The 19,398-nt window shown below is 44.1% G+C and overlaps 1 protein-coding gene across 4 annotated transcripts in view; it reads left to right on the top strand.

Moving 5' to 3' along the window:
* The window catches only part of LOC128878875 (uncharacterized), a 168,622-nt gene that overhangs the window by 37,329 nt on the left and 111,895 nt on the right, over positions 1-19,398 (top strand). For 3 of the 4 annotated variants that reach the window (XM_054127518.1, XM_054127499.1, XM_054127491.1), the window contains exon 1: positions 2,778-3,400. The exons of the other annotated variant lie outside the window; for it this stretch is intronic. The gene's annotated coding sequence lies outside the window, so the exon portion shown is untranslated. Of the gene's footprint in view, positions 1-2,777; positions 3,401-19,398 lie in introns of those variants that run through there. 4 annotated transcript variants of the gene reach the window in all.

Genomic DNA, 19,398 nt, shown 5'->3' with positions numbered 1-19,398 from the left:
ACTGTATCTCATATATTTTTTGCAAGATATTTTTTGCAAGATATTTTTTTAATTATTAAGGGTAGAAAATAAATAATTAATTTTTTCCGGGTGGTAATTGCAAACAACCCTGTGAGTGACACCTACTAAAAAAATCAGGAATGACGATCAGTTATTTAGCTGACACATGTAAAAGCTTCAGAACGGTCGGAGTCCCGGAACATGGTTAAATAATTAAAAAGAAACAAAAATTCCATGCAGTACACGCCGCGGTCGTGCAATGGGCTGAAGGAGACTGAGATAATGATCAGACACGCTACGCGTATCGTTACAGCTATGCAAACGACAGGGAGGCAACCTGTTTCAACAATATTGTAATTGATATCATAAAATTTTCCTTAAAAGTATTCTGTTCATTATGTCTTAAACGATATCTAGACATTGTTTACAAACACGCGTTGCGCGTCGCTCGATGGATTATAACTTAGTTGTAAATAATTAAAAAGAAATAAAACTGGCAATATGAAACGAATTAAATATCACGTGAAGTTCAAAATATTGAACCTCGATGGATTAATTTCTTTATAAGCTATTAGACTGTTGTAATGAAAATATCCAGTCCCTGTCGCATGCATAGGTGTAACGACACGCGTAGCGTGTCCGACCATTATCTCATTTTCCTTCGGCTCATTACACGGAGCGTAACGCATGGGATTTTTGTTTCTTTTTAATTATTTAATTATTTATTTCCACGTCAGTATCGCACTCAATTTTAAACAAAAATTATTCGCCACAACGATTTTTAGATACAAAATATCGATACCGTCGATAACTTGAACAGGGAGTATCATATTTTGTGTCTCGCGGCTGCGGCGGCAAAAACAACATTTCTTTGAAAGTGTATAACATTCGTGTGTGAAATTTTCGCCAGAAAAGTGGGAATACTCGATGTATTTTAAACTAACCCTGGAAAAAATTCTACAACGATGTTTGCATTTTTAGAAAAAGTTTCGACAGTTACGGCTGTCGGCCGTGAAATGAAGAGATATCGAAACGCGTTAACGTTATCGATCGAATAATCTGCAAGCGTGTGTTATCGCGGACGTAGGTATTACCTTCGTTTCATGCGTGTTAATTTAATAACCACGAGTGTATTTCAAGCGATTCTGATACTCCACAGGTTGATACTACTGTCGCAGCAATATTGGTTTACTCCACTCGCATAGCGGCTACGCGCTGTGGTATATTGACCTACGTACGACCAAGCCAGCTTTAACGCTTTTCGCAGCAGTCGCACAGGAAACTTTATCCTCTCCGCGTTCTTCCTATAATGGCCTATAAAGTCGTACATACGGAAACGCCGCGCCGCGTGTAACGATTACGCGATATACAGACTTCAAAGCCACCAAACCGTTTCGGTAAAATTGTCGGACCAATTTATTTGTACGCTCTCCTCCTCGAAAGTGAGATTGTATCGTGCAGCGTATACAAAGCTGTGAAAAGAACGCGTTCGTTGATCAACGCAAACCCGAGTACTTCCGTTTCTCGACAGTTTTCTTTTTCAAGATTTTTCAATATTATGCCTATGCCGTTTAACAACGATGACAATAATAATCCCAATACCTGTTTACTCAGAGAAGAATCCGACAATTATCGTATAGAAATAAAAACAAGTACTATACGTTCTGTACAAAGGCGAAACACGGTTACTTGTACGTTATCGCGAACCCAAGCTCGAGTTTAACCAAAATTCTCGGTACACAGAAAGGTAAAAAGGGTCAGCGCAAAGAGTACACAGAGCGCCAAGATGAGAATCGGCGTTCTCTTTATTTTGGAAAATGGAAGAATACCGGCAATAACGGATGTCAGAGATCAGATTAACCCCGTGATTCTCGAACAGTCATTTTAACAAGTTTCATTTTAAGAAGCCTTTCCCTCTGAGTCAGTAATTATAGTCGATAGTGTTCGCAGGCGAATCCGAAGCGGGTACTCGGCGAGTAGCGGATCAGCCGACGCGGACGAGCGATTGCACGTAACCGAGTGCAATAGTCGATCCGCGAATTCGAATGCAGACCGCGCGCCGCGTCGAGGAAAGAAAGCTTCAAGTTCGAGCGTCTTCGGAAAGCTCGAGGTTAGGCGACACTCTCGCGCGATAGTGGTGTCACATGGGCGATAGGCATATACGGAAGGGGTAGGCGTGGCACTCGCCGTTGGCCCGTCGCGCGTCGGATGGTTGCGCGTGCACGCAGAGAGGAACAGAGACGCCAGATACGCACACGTGCGATACGGGAAGAGACACGAGCGTGGGTGGATGCAACCCTTGTCGCGAACAAAGATGCAATTTCCACGATCGCGAAGGACAGATACGAGCGAACCACGGTTTGGACGAAGACGGACGCAGGGGAAGAAGAATAAGGGCGAGGAAGACGAAGGAACTGATAAGGGTAACCAAGATGGAGAGAAATAGATATATCGGTGAACTCGTTGGAGGAATCGAGGAGATCCGAGAACAACGGAGATAGTAACGTCGAGCAAGACGGAAACCGAAAATGACAAGGAGACGAAGGGGCGACTAGAAAAAGAAAATTTGGTATCTCGTCGCGGCGCCGGGAGGGGAATAGGTAGAGGTAGTGGGAGAGCGAGTGGGTGAGGTAGCGGTAGAGAGAGCGAGAGAGGAAGATAAAGATGGAGAGAGAAGACCACCGCGAGCGTTGGAGGGAGGTTTGAAGCGAAAAAGGGAGGAGGTGATAGCGAGCGAGTCGGGATGGTGGTTTCAGTCACCGCCCGATCCTCGGCGCGCACGGTTTTCAGGTGGGTGTTCCTCTCTTTTTCTCTCTGCTTGCAGGGAGACATTTTCGATTAACGAAACCGTTTAAACAGTGGTTCATGGAAAATTCGGTGCTGTCCTGCGAAATTAACGGAACTTACTCGATGGTTTCCATCGACGATCCTGTCATCGAAAATTGGATAAAAGTGGTGCAACGATCGACCGGTAGCTTTGCATCGAGACGTTGAGACAAATTTATCGAAACAGTGATCGCGTCGAAGAAGACGTTTTTACGTGTAACGAAAGATCTAGGGATCGACGATAGAGGTCCGAGTGGACCGAATGACCGTGAGCACGAAATCGGTCAGGTTCGGTGACGGATCGACGAAATTGAAAATCTGACACTCGCAGTCGCCAACGGTGCATCGATCGATCGACCGAAGTAATCTCGTAACAGATCGATACGATCGATTCATGTTACAAAACCGATAACTTGGAGTCGAGCGCGAGAGATTCAAGTGTTTCGTTGGTGCGTGAACCGATATCCTTATGTAAACTGGCTATTCGGGACGTTTTCCGTTTCTCGTATATTGTCAAAACGAGCTTTCCAGTTTCGTCTTGTCTCGAGGAGGTACGCGCGCAAGTGTCCGAAAGGTAACGTATCCGAAATTAGATTGGTATAGTAGATTTGTCTCTTACCGGATATCCATAGGAATCGACTATCGTTCGTCTAACTTACCCATACTTACGTATTAATAATCGATCGAATTTTTATTTATCGATTTGAAAACATATTCGTCGATCGAAAAACTAGACAACGGCCACGGCCGTAGTTTCATATTTAATTTTAATATATTATCAGTTTAATTTGCGCAATTATGTTTGTTTCGTCTTGAAAAGTGTATTCTGTATTTTGATAAACGAGTATTTATGCAATTGAACCTTTTACGCCAATAGAATCGTTTCTTGTTCATGTTGTTATCGTTGCTATCAGTACCGATGTACGTCGGAATTTTGGATTCGCGATGCGAATAAAATATTCTATAACACGTGTATACTCGGATCCATGGTTTCGCCAAATGTGTAATCCCACGAGCCCAATTTTCGAGCTCCCGTTCACGTGGACTATCAAGGTTCAACACCTCTGTACGCGGTAAGATGGTTGGGAGTTAGAATTTGGAGTAACCGCGCTGCGATGAACGTTACGGTAATCGATTCCGTAACCGTATCGTCACCTACCTCCTCGGCTTAATTCGACATTTATAATAAAGCGAAACGACGCGCGTTACTTTAATCAAACTTCCCGAAGAAATAGCTACTCGGTCCGATCCGGATTTCTCTGTAAACGTCACGAGAAATGTCATTGTTCGTCGTTTCCGAAATAATCGAAATAATTCGTTACGTTAAGCAATTGTATCGAACTCGGAACACGGATGCGGTTAATTCTCTGTCGCGTGAAATTATTTTTCTTTGGCAATTACGCGACCGTGAGATTTTCTCGTCCGTTTCACGAACAGCGATCGCGATATCTGCTCGTAAAATTATGTCTGTCGTAAGCCCTTCGTTTCAAAGTAACGGACGTGCTTAGAAATTCACAACAATTGGATCCGAGTATGTACCGTGGCTGCCGTAACGGCAGATGCACATCTCTTAATGTACCGTAACGAACACTCCTCTGTTCCATGATAGCGATTCTTGTAAAAGTACAAATTCCATTATTGCTTATCGAGTATAACAGCGACGTGCCTAAACCAAAGCCACTATTATCCGTTTAAAGATAACAGCAGTGAAAAGTGAACGAATTTATAAGGAGAATATCTAAATATGAAACGCGTTTTTACGGAAACGGGAACGGCTAAGTTTTTAAATTACATTCGAACAAGGAGAGCGTGTTTTTTCACTCGCCAAGTCTCTTTTCGTTTACTTGCAATATCGAGCGAGATTCGAGGAGCTTAATTAGCGAATCACTCGTGAATAATAACAAAGGAACGTCCGATTCATCCCTTTGTGTATACATGCTCCGAATAAAGAAATTCGATTGAAAGCCATTCGATCCTTTTCACCGCGAGACAAAATGATCACCTGCTGGGTAAAGCTTAAGAAAGATACTCGGGTCGAAGTAAGTTCTTTTTGGATTCGAATGTTAACGGTTGGCAACCACGGGTGCGGCTACAGGAGCAGCGCGAACTGTCGTTGTCGAGAACGAATTCTAGACTAATGATTAACTTGGAACATGGAATACGTGTCGCGTTGAACGAATTAAAACTCGATTCTATCCGATAATGTCGAAGGTAGGTTTCTAGTCTAGAGAGCGAAAAACAAGCTTATTTTCGAAAACGTTTTTCTCAGCTTCTTATTAGATAATAAAATTAAAAATTTTTCTACGACATAATACCATTCTTATAGAATGGAAAAAAATGATTTACATCGTCCAGCGTTTTTTTTCCAATTTTCAGAGAGCGACAAAGTCGAGCCCTCGATAAAAAGGTGTTCCCATGACGGACAAACAATCTTCGGATTGGCACGTCTGAAACAAAAATAGGACAGAACTTTTTAAAGAGGAAGGTTTGCCACGTGGTGATTCGCCAGATTTGGAACAAATTTTATAATATAAAAATGTACAGGACGCAAACGGTGCAAAAATAGGTCGATTTTCGTACAGTGTTTTTCGAATACCTTCTTTATAGAAAGCCTAGAAAATTCTTTTTCCAGCATTATCTTTTTCTAGTACTTGAAAGAATCGAACGAATTTGCGTGGAATTCGCAAAAGTGGACAAACTATCCTCGCGTGTACAGAAATAAAGTTGCATCGGAGGTAAACGTAATAAAAAGTTGCGTCGCTCCTCGTCGTTGCGCAAAAAAGTTAGCTTCGAGTTTCGTCGAAAGGTTTGTTTGGGGTTTTTCTTCCTCTTTCCGTTGGCCCTAGCCTCGAAATAGCATGGCCGGAAGTTTACCCGGCGACTTTTGCTCGACTAATTAAATTGAAAGTAAAGCGAAGCACCGTAAAAGCGGGATAGACTAGAGCAACTAGAGCTTTCGATTCTGTTTGGATTTCAAGATTCCACTTTCCATTCCTTCGAGTTCCCGCGCAATTTACCACGGTTACTCCGAAGATTGCTGGGAACTTTTTTTTCCAAACAACATCAACATCGAATCAACCATTGAATATAGAATATCGAACGTTGAACGCACCGCGAGCGACTCGAGAGCTCGAGGGTAAATCGAAAATCGCATACCGATTATTTGATGTTTATGATAAGTTGGCGATACCATTAACGATCATTTCGTCTTATCTCCAAGAGTTTTTTCACTCAACCATACGGAACGGAGATAAGTTTGGTGTGTTCACATTTCTTTTGTTTTTTCCGGGTGGTAATTGCAAACAACCCTGTGAGTGACACCTACTAAAAAAATCAGGAATGACGATCGGTTATTTAGCTGACACATGTAAAAGCTTCAGAACGGTCGGAGTCCCGGAACATGGTTAAATAATTAAAAAGAAACAAAAATCCCGTGCACTACGCGCCGCGGTCATGCAATGGACTGAAGGAAAATGGGATAATATGGTTAGACGCACTACGCGTGTCGTACGGCTGAAGGAGAACGAGATAATGTCAGACACGCTATGCGTATAGTTACAGCTATGCATACGACAGGGACTGGATATTTTCACTACAACGGTCTAATAGCTTATAAAAAAATGAATCCATCGAGGTTCAATATGTTGACCTTCACGTGACATTTAATGCGATACCATTAACGATCATTTCATTTTATCTCCAAGAGTTTCTTTCACTCAACCGTACGGAACGGAGATAAGTTTGGTGTGTTCACATTTCTTTTGTTTTTTCCGGGTGGTAATTGCAAACAACCCTGTGAGTGACACCTACTAAAAAAATCAGGAACGACGATCGGTTATTTAGCTGACACATGTAAAAGCTTCAGAACGGTCGGAGTCCCGGAACATGGTTAAATAATTAAAAAGAAACAAAAATCCCGTGCACTACGCGCCGCGGTCATGCAATGGACTGAAGGAAAATGGGATAATATGGTCAAACACACTACGCGTGTCGTACGGCTGAAGGAGAACGAGATAATGTCAGACACACTATGCGTATAGTTACAGCTATGCATACGACAGGGACTGGATATTTTCACTACAACGGTCTAATAGCTTCTAAAAAAATGAATCCATCGAGGTTCAATATGTTGACCTTCACGTGACATTTAATGCGATACCATTAACGATCATTTCATTTTATCTCCAAGAGTTTCTTTCACTCAACCATACGGAACGGAGATAGTTTGGTGTGTTCCCATTTCTTTTGTTGCCGCATGTATATCGTCCTCTTTGTACCCATCCCCCCAACAATTTCCTCGAGTATCGTTCGATATTACGAAGCGGGTAAATTGGACCGTGTTCCATTTTCATCGGGACTCATGGTCGGTGAAGTCTGCGAACTTTATCCGTATCGTTGTATTTGTACGTATTTTCCAACGGAGCGATCGAACGACGATCGATACACGCGACGATCGTTTCGAAAATCGTATATACGATGCAAGAAACGCTTACAATCGTAAATTCGGCGGAGCACGTACTTACGGTCTATCCTTACGCGTTCCGCATATTTAGGATTGACGGGGTAAGCTGGCAGATTTCTGGCGACTCGAAACACGCGTCACGTACGAGGTACATATTTCGTTGAAACATTTCGTTCTTCCAGAATATACGAGTATCGAAAAGGTAGCGGGAGTTTTTACGACCGGGCCAAGTATCTGTGACAAACGCATCCGCGCACCAGCTCTGGATTTCGAGCTAGCATTATTCTTTCGATATCGAAAGGGCTCCTCCTCGTTCTATCACCGCGACAAAGCATTCTCGGTTCTAGTCCTAGTCCGACACGCGTGTTTCATAGAAAACTAAATAATTGGCAAGGCAAGAGAGAAGGATAGCCGTTGAATCGTTCGATCGACCGATGCCGACGGATAGTTGCAAATATAATGGGATAGAAAACGAAAAGGATAAGCGCGTAGAGCGATACGTGCGAACAAGTTGACGCAAATATTGTCACCGAGTGGCTAAAACTCGCAGGAATATAATTTCAAGTGTCGTTGGCCATTATCGAACATTAATTACAACATTGACAACCTCTGTGTAATTTCGTCGTATAGTATGCGCGAGTAATACGAGCACCCCGCGTACGCTTATTATTGTTTCATTAACGGTCCGAGGCTGACACAACGCACGGACGAAATCAATATTCGATTTTAATCCGATCCGTGCACGCGTACTTCGGTAACGTAGCGGATTCGTAACCCGTTGCTCTTCTCGAGTCTCGGACGAATTTCGTAACGGCAGATCATCGAGGCGTTTCGAAAAACGTTTCGACCCGTTTTTTTACAATTAACGCTGTCGATGACTCCGCCCGCGCCGCGTCGTTGCGTCTGGAATTTTCAAACGATGCCTTTCCATCTAAGACGATGTTTATTTTCCATGTTATCTTCTGTCTTCACTCGTTGGGACAGAATACACGTCTCTACGAACGATAGACGTCTCTTTTTCTGCACTTAGTCCCAAACAGAGTTCGAGTTTCGGTGTTAACGTTTGTACGTACTATAAATATGAATATGGAAACACCACGGAAGCAGTAGAAACGCAAACGATAATCTGGGGAAGTAGAAGTGGAGAATGAATATAACGAAATTTTCTACTCGTGGAACAACGCTCGAATCGTCAACCGCTAAATACAATTAAATATCATTCGTATAATACCAAGTACACTCGAAGTTTCAGTTTCAGCAGTCTCGTGTGTACGAGTTGTGTGCAAAGGACACATACCAAACGAGAGTGGAAAGACGACACAATTGAATATTTGAATCGTGAATAGTACTCCAATGACTGGTATCGCATTGTATACGGGTGACCGTTTTTTTTTCTTTTTGCCAAATCGAATCGCGCGTTGGAAAGGGAGCGCAGACCCAGACCGTTTCGAGGACGATCGTCGATGGCAGTTTATCTGTCATAAGGTTGTCCGCGGTTATTCTTCTCGGCGGAAACAAGGTAATATTTCGGTTCTCAGCGGTGGCCGAGGTAGCTGGTAGCTACAGCGCGCAACCAGACCAAAACGCTGCGGGAAAGCCAGTCGTTGGGGGTCACGCTCGGGATTTATCGCCGCGTATTTCTTACCAACGAGCTGCACATTTCGAGCGCGTGTGCGCTATCATTTCCCGTGTTCTTATAAAGCCGGCCAGAAACTTCTTGGACGGTATTTATAAGGACTCGGTTCTTTCTTGGAGGAATGCGAAAAGAATACCCGGGCTTCGGGACGCGTGTACTCTTACTTAGCTACGTAACCCTGGCGAGCTTTGTTGGATCGCGTGATATTATTCAAGTTTATTCACCCTTCTCGGGATACGCGATGCTCCCGAGAAAAGAAACGGTATACGTTCGCTTATCGTATCGTGCCGTAACGGGGAGAAAAGTTTCCGCGGACAACGTTGTCACGGTGATACAGGTACGATATATCCAGAGCCGGCGTGACCTTTCGCGGGGCCTGAATTCACATTCGAATCCTACGCTTAAATTTTACAACGAGAAATTATTTACTTACAAATTCTGTTACATATTATATATTTTTTGTAAGATGAATATTAAATAATAATACTTTGATCATTTTTGTCACTCCTTTAAACTGAAGCATCGCTACTAAGAAAATCCATCCGTTAATGGTATCATCGTTCTGGAAAAAGTTAATCGAAATCGGTGCCTTTTAATTGGGTAATTTTCTGAATTCGCTGAACCTGCCTTGCGCCGGTCTTGAATATACGAGTACCTAGATTCCCTGTCGAAACTTTTACGACGCAGACTTGTATCGATAGAATTCGGCTAAATACCGTTGAAATCTTTCAACGCGTTTGATCGTATTTAAAATTGCTAATTTACGTCAAGTCGTAGAGTTTTGTTCTTGCTAAAAGCAGCAGGTGTTCCAAGACTCGAGAGCGCGAGCGGCGCGCGGCGTACGGTGACATACTTGGCTCGAACATCGTCCCTTAACTTTACAAAAATGAACGCAACGTAACGTCTCGAGTTTGGAAGTTCGTAAATGTTGCGGCACTAGGGTTCGGTATTTGCGGTCACTCCGAACTTTGACCGAATTTCCGATGGAATACCGAAGCACGGGAATGAAAGTTTACTGTCCGCTTCATGCAAAACTAATCATGCCAACGTCGGGAACGATCGTTACAGGACGAGTTGGCGTTATTTATGGCTCGAGCGGAATTTTTTGACCAACGACGAATCGCTCGGATTGGCGCCAAGAATAAAGTCATCCGGTTTCGATGCAAAGACTAAGAAAAAATGGGCCGCATTAAACCCCGACACGTCGCCATTGTAACGAACCGCTACGGTCGCTGGACGAGTTACATGCCGCGCGCCAAGTGGCGAGAGTTTCTACTTCAAATCTAGCTCGTACCGGGAATTTGTCTTGGTGCCGAGAAATTCCTGACGAAGTACACGTTCATCCACTTGACTGGATTCCGGCACGTTTTCCGCATAAACTCCTTGATAAAGTCCTAAATAACCGACACTATCGCAGGGAGTCGACGCGTGCCTTCGTTCGCAAAGTCGCGAAACGTGGAATTTGTACGAATCGTCTCGTACTTAACCACCGATTCGATCGAACGGACGCGAGACCTCGCGAAATTTGTACCACTCGTGAATCGTTAATCGCGATGAATTTCCATTTCTCGCGGCTCAACGTTATGCGAGCAGAACACGCCCGCATCCTCTTTCCTAAACGATCGTCAAACTTCTCGCTCGCGAATTTAATTTAAGGTGAAAGCAAGAAGGAGAGATTCAAAGCCCTTTGAAGGGAAACGAGTCGAAAAAGCGGGACGAACCAGTTGAATTCACGGGAACCAGCCCGCGAATAGTACCGAGTCGTGGCAAAGAGAGAGGCTGATAGTCTTGACTCGGCGGTGCCTCGAAGCTCGTTCCGCGGTCTGATAATAATTCGCTCCACGTACTTAGTTTTCGTGGCTGCAAATGGTAGTCCGGATTACTTCTCCAGCCCCTCGCGGCCACATGGTTCTCGGAATACCCGCACATGTGGCGGTTTAAGCTTCTCCGCTACTTAGACCTTCATTTTACAGTTTCCGTCACCGCCTTTACTCCTCGGTCAGTGCACCCTCGAGTACTCTAAGGCCAAGGAAACTTTGCTCCTTAACCGCGGTGAGACTTTTCCTTCTCAGCGGCCTCCTTTCGCTTCGCTCTCGATGCGCCGAACCGAACGTCTTTGGGATTATGTCCGACGAATGCTATCGTTGAATACAGACACAGACTTTCTCTCCTCTCTCACCTTGGCCCATTCGACATCGAGACGTTCCAAATTTCATCCGCGCATGTTTCTTAGTAAGCTGAGAGAATTCGCATCTATCTCTTTGCGTTCTATTGCTCCGTTAAATTGTCTCAATTCATTTATAAAACCGTCACCGGAAACCATTCTCGTGCGAGCGACCACAATTTCGTACGAATGAGAACGGTTGAGCGGCATCCAGGTAGATTAGGATTAGAGAGACAGATGGGAATCTAATGGCAGACGGTGAGAAATTAAAAATTCCCGGCGGGCTTGCACGTAAATAATCTTGGGGAATGTTTTGTACGCCGTGAGAGAGATTTCGCAATGTTTCGGTTCTCGGCAAATGAACAAAAAAAAAAGAAAGCTCCATTCAAGGTCTGCTTGGTTCTGTCGGAGAATGGAGATTGCCGGGTTCGTTTCGTGCGATGGAACCCCATTCGTGCTACGTTCTAATCGTCCAAGTAACCGCTTCGGTGATTTATTCGGTACCTGTTACCTGCTAATAGTCGGAAGGAGTTTCGATACCATTCGACCAAGATACCTATTAATTTCAACCACGAATAAAAGAATTCCCGTAAAATCGATTCAAGAATTTCAGAAGAAACATTCCAATTGTAACCTCGAAGAAATAGTTCACGAAGATTAAAGCTCCCCGAAGAAATTGAAAATTGATAAACGAAGCAATCGATGACGTTGATTTGTAACTTGAATTGGATTGTTGGTTGGCTCGAATATTATAATTACACCTTGGCATACTTGCGGGGTAAATCTTAGGTCTTCGAACGGTACAACGCCATGTCGGGCGACGCAAGTTTGCGTACTAAAATTAGTTCGAGTTACCGACTTGGCGCTAGTTCGGTTTGCGATAGTTACTCGAATATCGGTTAATTATAATATATTACCGTTAGTTAGTTAAGTATGGTTCCTTCAATTTCAACCTGGCCGGCGCGGCACACGAGAGATCCCTGGAATAGCGGAGCACGGATTACGTAGCACTCACGGTCTCCTTAGGACATCTGTATCCTCGTTACACGATTCCAAGTTCCAGTTATCGACTAGCGTAGTTGGGCAGTAGTTGGTTAAGTCTCGAACTCCATTAGGCGAATAACGTTCGAAAGAGGACGTTTTCGCGAACGGTTGTCCAAGTGGACAAGGTATTTTCGTTGTCACGGGCGTGGTTTCTCATTTCCTTTGGATCCCGATAATAATTTCGGAGGGACTCTTACTCGTCGACGAGTCTACGGCAAATATTGACCGACCCATGCCGGGTAGAAAGACGAATTTCCTTCGGTCGAACAACGGTTACCCTTCCGCGGCGTTATTAGCTCTGGTATTAACAAAAGGAGCTTCGCGACAGTTCATCCGTTCGCATCAACGCCTCGTGGAAAACTTGGTTTTCATTTCCTCGTAAAGTCGGTTCAATTTCAGTTGGTTCGCATAGCGCGACATCAACGATAGAAATTCCGTTAATTCGAAACTCCAGGAAGCTGTTCTCTTAAAGGACGACACAACCGCGTCAAACCATCGCCGTTGTAACGTGAGCGCAACTTCAGGAACCGACGACGACGCGACCTGGTTCGCGAAACGTTTAAAGAGCTAGCAAACCTCGCAATTTTAATCGTCTAACGCGAACACAAAAAATGTTTGTTTCTTCTTTCGAATTCCGTGACTCGGCCCTTAACGAGACTCGGCGAGGCTGGCTCTTCTTTCTTGCGTTACTTGCTCGCGTATTTAAAAATGTTTACCCAGTGTTAAGTTTCCAGTTTGCGTACAACGAGACTCCTTCTGGTTGTTTGTCGCGTTAAGATGACGTTGTTGCGTCATTCCGACGTAAGACTATTCGAGAAAGTTCGGGTGGCAGGTTAACGTACTCTTCGAAGATTAATATTATCCAGAGCGATAAACTGGTTTCGGGCTGAAAGTAAATCTCGCATCGATCGCAACGTGATTTTTAGCAAAGCAACCGATCAGCCAGTTTCTCGAGAGAGTGGAGCAGCTGATAGGATGACTCGTCGCGCCCGCGCCGGTTAAACGGGAAAACCAATCTTGCGCGGTGAGCAAAAAGGCGAAGGAGCTTTCTACGGGTTGCGAACAGAATATTTAACGTTTGAATAATTTCAATGTATTCGTATCTCTGCGACAGAATTCGTCTATTCGGGCGCGCATATCATTTCCGGTAAGCCGAGCGAGGGGATATTTCGATATCTTCGTTCGAGCGTGAACTCACGATTTTCTGCCAACTCTTGGGAAACTCGAGTCTGCCTAGGCACAGTATTATCTTGGTTATATTAATGCAAGCCGATTTCAAACTCGAGCGCGCGTCAACTTCTGATCTGCAGTTGCCTCGACGCGATTTAGGTCTAACAAGTTCGGCCTCGCGGCGGTGGTACGCGTCGCGACGTCCCGATAAGACTAATGGAAGTTGGAGTCACGTAGCCTCGCAACACGTTCGAGAGGCGGATATCTCGACTAGCTTCTCGACTAGTCCTATAATCGTACACGGCAATTCGTGCTTTATGTATCGCGCGCGTGCGTCGTTAACCAACGTTTTTCAATCTGTTTCCTCGGCTCTTTATTCCGTTAAAAGAAACCGTCGATTTAAACAAAATTATTTTGTTGGTATTTCGTTGTCGTAACGATCCTCTTTCGTCGCTTTCCGTAGGTTAAATTTACCCCTCGAGAAGAAACTCGACGAAACCGTCGCGAAATTGCACGACCGTTGCGGACGATCGAAGGACCGATCGAAGGATCGATCGAACGCAATTGGTTTCTACGGCACCGCGATTCCCTCTAAAGTTCTCAAAATGTTTCGAGCGATCCGCGTCTCGTCGCTCGGCAAACGATTTCTGCAGGATCGTTTTAATAGTTTCCCGATCGCGATTCACAATGATCTCGTTTAGCGTGAATCCGAGGAAGCCGCGATTGTTGCGGTGATCTTTGCTTTATCAGTCGAGCTCGACCGATCAAAATGTCGTCCTATAAATCATGAATTCGCACAATGAAAACAAAATAATTGGACGAACGGTAGATTGATGACGATTCGCGTGCGTGAACGTTACGATTTCAATGCTGTGTACGAATTCATTGTGTCGAGTGATAAATTGTTTCACCGCATCGAACATTTTCAACCGGTTATTCGAAAACTGCAGAATCCATGACCGCGTCGCGGTTTACGAACGCAAATTCTATATTTCATCGAAGGGTACGGGACGAGCCGAAACGAGCCTCTCGTTGCAAATTACTCTCGTTAGACAAGTCGAAAGTGTACCGAAAAATTGTATTCCGTCGGGTGTTTTGATTTATTTCTATCGTAACTTGGACGATAACTGAAAAAAGAGGTATATTTTCAATTTGTAATTTATATCGTTGAAAAGGATGATTACTCTCGACTCGATGGTAGCCGACGCCGCGGCCGCGACGATTGCTCGAGTGAAATTTAACGTATAACTCGATGGTCCTTGCTACGGATTAAATTAGCCGAATATCTTTCGTAAATAAATATTTTTACCTTAAACCGTAGGTCATTCTCGACTGTTGGAATTCTGTTCCGATGGAAATGGGATACCGGGCGTTTAATTGTGATGCGCGGTGTGCCATGATTTCCAGAGTTTTCACCAGACTACAAGAACACTCGCACTGGTCGTATACGTAGCGTTGCAAGCAGATTCACGGTAAAATTATCATTTTCGAAGATTTCAGCAAAGAAATCGATCGCCGCTTTAATAACGCGTTTCTGGCTGGTTGGATAAATTCGTTCATATCGTGGACGCGCGAGTCTCGTCTTTGTGTTGTCCGGTCGATGGTATTCGTCGATCGAAAGCCACCAGCCTCGCCATCGACTCGAGAACACAGAGACGTAATTGGAAAGTTACCCGGTGTTTGATGAAAGAGGGAACGTCTTTCCGGTCCTTTGATCGAGGCTTCGAGAGCGTCCGACCCGAAACGGGTTTTATCTACTTGCCCCTTTTTCCTCGGCCACATGGCGTCGACGTCGACGTCGGCGTCGGATCGGCTGCCCGTAATTATAATTGCGTCGACGCGTCCAGATTTACGTGTACCAGCCTTTAGTGTGTTCGTCCCTTCTAATCTTGCAATCGATGCAATTCTTAAATAAATCTCTACCCTTTCCTGTAGCTTCACCTCTCAATCTCCATTTTTTTTCGAGCTTTACGTCGGAGCTCACCGACGAGTAGTGCAACGACTTTCAAATTAAAGATATTTTATTCGCGGAAACCGACGGGTCGATTCTACAACTACGCGAGAATAAAATTTAAGAATTTTCTTCTATTCTTTTCACGTAACATTGAACGCGTTGAATATTATATTTCTTTTTTGATGGCCATCGTTTTGTCTCGTTGTAAATGCAAACAATGATCGCGAACAAAACGAGCAACGAGTGATATCGTTTAGATTGCTTCCACGATTAATGGAAAACATTCAGCGGGTAACGCAACAATAATATTAATTGTCCGAAACTGGCGTGTATCGAAAACGATACGGTGGCTACAAAGGAGTTAATCGAACGTCAGGATCGCTTTACTCGTCGTACGCAAATATAATATGTATAATCCTCGTGAATAATAGTTTAGCATTGATATTTCTGTTGTTATATTGTTCCGACGGAGTTAAAAGTAGAATAACAGAAAATTAAATATATGTCATTTTTATGTTAGCATTGCACGGTATAAATTAGCTGTGTCATTTAAGAATTCTGCAAGAATGCGGAACGACAGTTTGTTTCGTAAAAGTAAATATTGCGACTAAAACCGAATGCGTATGGTTGTTTTTAAAATTCGAATCGCCGCAACGATCGAAATAGAACGCCGCGGTTTATCCTTTCGCGGGAGGATGCGTCTGACGTTTCGACGTTTGGCCGCTCGCGAATCACATTCTCCCCGATAGTGTATCGTTCCATTGCCCGTATTTTTGATGCTCGAGTGCACGATTAAGCCCACGACGGCGAACAATGAAACGGTTGGCTGATCTATGCCGTCCCGGGGTCGGCATCGGCGTCGGCGTCGGCGTCGGTATGCTTGTTGCGAAAGCGTGCAAGTTATGCGCTGCGAATCTGGCCCACCCTTGGACACGATCCAACCTCGGGGGATCGTAACGGTTCGATGCTCGGCTGCTCGCTTATGGTTCCCGGGGTTTCTTCCATTTCTTTTCCGTAGAGTTATCCGACTTGCGAATACGAGAAACGAAAATCCCAACCGTTCGCGTCGGAGAAACCAGCGATAAAATTAAACCAACATCGTTCATCGAAGAAAGATGTTTTACGAAACGTGGGAAGGACCGTGTTTCACCGATCCAACGAAAACCTAAGGAAGCTATAGCTATTTATTCGAGGGTATATTAAAGTTTGTATTCGTTCACTTGTTCGTAGAGTATCTCATTCCTTAATCGAAGGTCTAATCTCTACTTAACGAGAGATGGATAATCTGTTTTTTTTTTTGTAGCAGGTGACAGATCGTTACAGCGATCATTTGCATTTGCTACAGCTGCCAGACGAGACGATGTTTAGCTCAACGGGTTAAACGTATACGCGGCTCGACGCGGACGAGCGAATTTCATCGTCGATTTCAAAGCGAGTTTACGTCGGCGCGGAATCGATAGACCGGGACTGTAGCGCATCGAATGAAACCGCACGCGTTGGTCTTTGAACTGTCGACAAACGCGCAACCGCGACACGCATCGTTGAAAGAGGCTGGGAAAAAATCGACGGCACCGCGATTGCGTTCCCTGGATGCCGATGCCGGTACGGCCGTTTTCCACGCTTTTGGAAAACGAATTTTCACGACGAACTCTTTAATCGTCGGTACGCGATTCGCTTTTCGTCGCTCGACCGAAATTCCGCGCGATGCAGGTTTAAACAATTAACGACACTAGATATGGCGAATACATTTTTACCGCGAACTTTCCGCTGAAACGTTATTAAAAATACCTTGCGCAGGATCGATACCGAAATATTTTTCATCGATACAACAGGTAAATGATAAATGTGTTTCGTTCCGATATGTATAGCAACGCGTGAATAATTTTTAACGGAAAAATACGTTGCAAGGTAGAAAAATGAAATTCGAAAATTATACGATGCCGACGCAACGTTCGAATCGACGGTTTGTACTGGACGCGTGATATTCGGCTAATCTGGTACGATGGCGTTCGATGTAAATACATCTGAAATGGTTCGTTGCGATGCCCGGGACAGCAGCACATTTGCTTCGAAAACAAAGTACTTTCTTTGCTGTTCCACGAGCACTCGAGAACCCCGAAGCATTTTCTCCTATTTTCGCATGCGAATGCATTAACGTAAAAAAGTCGGTCGTTGAGCAGCGTTGTTCGTTTCTGTCGGTGGCAGGTCGAACGGGAATGGGAACGGGAACGGGAACGTCCCGAGAATCGCGTCGTTTAACGAGCAGAAATTTCGAACAGCGGGATTAAATGATAGAGAAATGAGGGCGGGGAGAGAACGATCACGGAGAGTTCCGAACCTTTGTGATTAACAGCTTCCCTGGATCGCGTTCGATCGATCGGTGTCCAATTTGCGAAATAATTTTTCCACCGATCGCAATTATTCGATGCGACCGGCTTGAATCGCTCGCGACGATCACTGTAATCGGTGTCGACGAAGATTAAAGATTTCGTGTTTTAATTAAACTTAAAATATCCTCGAATGGACGCACGCGCGTAATTCTGGTTCCTCGAAGCGCATTAGTCTTCGCTCGAGTTGGCAAACCTAGGCGTTTACGTGTCGCGAATTCACGAGAAAGGATTCCGGAGTGTTTCCAGCCGTGGCTGTCTTGTCAAACTCGTATCTCCGATACGTCCATTACGAATTTTATCTTGGTTGAATTCGTTTGCTCGAGTCTGCTGTAACGTATCAACTATACACTCCACGCTTGATTTAAATACTCTTGCTCGATTATCCTACATACTCCCGTGACTGTTCGCGTCTTGCAATCGTGGCCTAGTCTTCCGGTACTATTACCTGGAATTCCACCCATTCTAACAAACGTAATCGACAACTGCTCTCTCTTCCTCTCTCTGACGAATACAGAATACTTTCATTTCATAGGTATCCAGTGTCGAAAGTTAGAGAATCGTGGAATAAAAGTGGCGTTCTTGGATGCGAAGTAACGCGAACAAAGTGGAGACCAATCTTTTGTATGCAAAAGGATGGATCACGATGAAACGTTATCGATCCGTACAGCTATCGGATTGAAAGAGATTCGGAATCCTCGTACCCGTACGTATCCGTCTCGATTTTTCTTACATGCCATTGCAAGGAAAAAATCGTCCCGCTCGCGAATTCGAATAGCTTCGTTGAAGCATTTAATTCTCTTCCGTGTAATAAAGTCGGATTCTTTCGAATTTCACGAACGGTAATTTCTCGACAACGTCGTTTAAACGCTGCTAGCGCTGCAGCGCGCGAATTACATCTCTGTCGAACGGAAACGGCCAAGTTCCAAACACTTTCCTGTAGTCGAGCGTTTCCAATTTTCCAAACTCCGATTTAATTAACGTGCAAGTGAAAATCCCGGACCGACGGAAATATTTATTCCGCGTACCCCTAGGCGCGATCGGATGTCGTTAGATGGCCCAGCGCGCCAATATTATTTCCATAAACGAAGAATAATGTGGAATCGGAGAAAGCCGAACAAGCAGAAACGGCCAATGAACTACTGGCTTTGCGAAACCATGAAGACGAATGGGGCCGGAGCCGAATCGTGTGTCATCGTCGTCGTCGTCGTCGTCTCCGCGACGAAGAAATTTGAGGATTTTCTGCAAACGTCTCCGAGCTTACAAATGGACCTTACATCGCCGGAGGAGCCATTGATCTCTTGTAGGATTTTCGCGTTTAGCAACGACCGGCAAGACCGCGTATTTCTCATTGAAAATATTGATTCGTAGTTGAAAAATACGACACTAATCGTACTTGTATTACATTAATTAGCGATATTTTTTACATTGATCCATATCGTACCTCAATTGCGAAACAAAATTGTGTTACAAGAATATGTGCGATGTCTAACAGCCTTGATATGTCTGTTGATCTTTTTCATCACTCACCTGTAGCATTTAAAAGGTCAGTCGTTGCAATTTTGCAGATGCGCAACCTAGTTTGAACACGTTACATTATAAGACACCGTGATCGTTTCCATTATTGTTTTGTTTTTCTTGTTGTCATTGTTATTACATTGTACTTGATATCATGGGCAGATTGCCCGTAAATAAAGTATTATTAAAGTATTATTATTATTATTATTATTATTATTATTATTATTATTATTATTA

Source organism: Hylaeus volcanicus, chromosome 1 (assembly GCF_026283585.1).
Source record: "Hylaeus volcanicus isolate JK05 chromosome 1, UHH_iyHylVolc1.0_haploid, whole genome shotgun sequence".
Taxonomy (NCBI): domain Eukaryota; kingdom Metazoa; phylum Arthropoda; class Insecta; order Hymenoptera; family Colletidae; genus Hylaeus; species Hylaeus volcanicus.
This window is presented reverse-complemented; position numbering and strand designations above follow the sequence as displayed.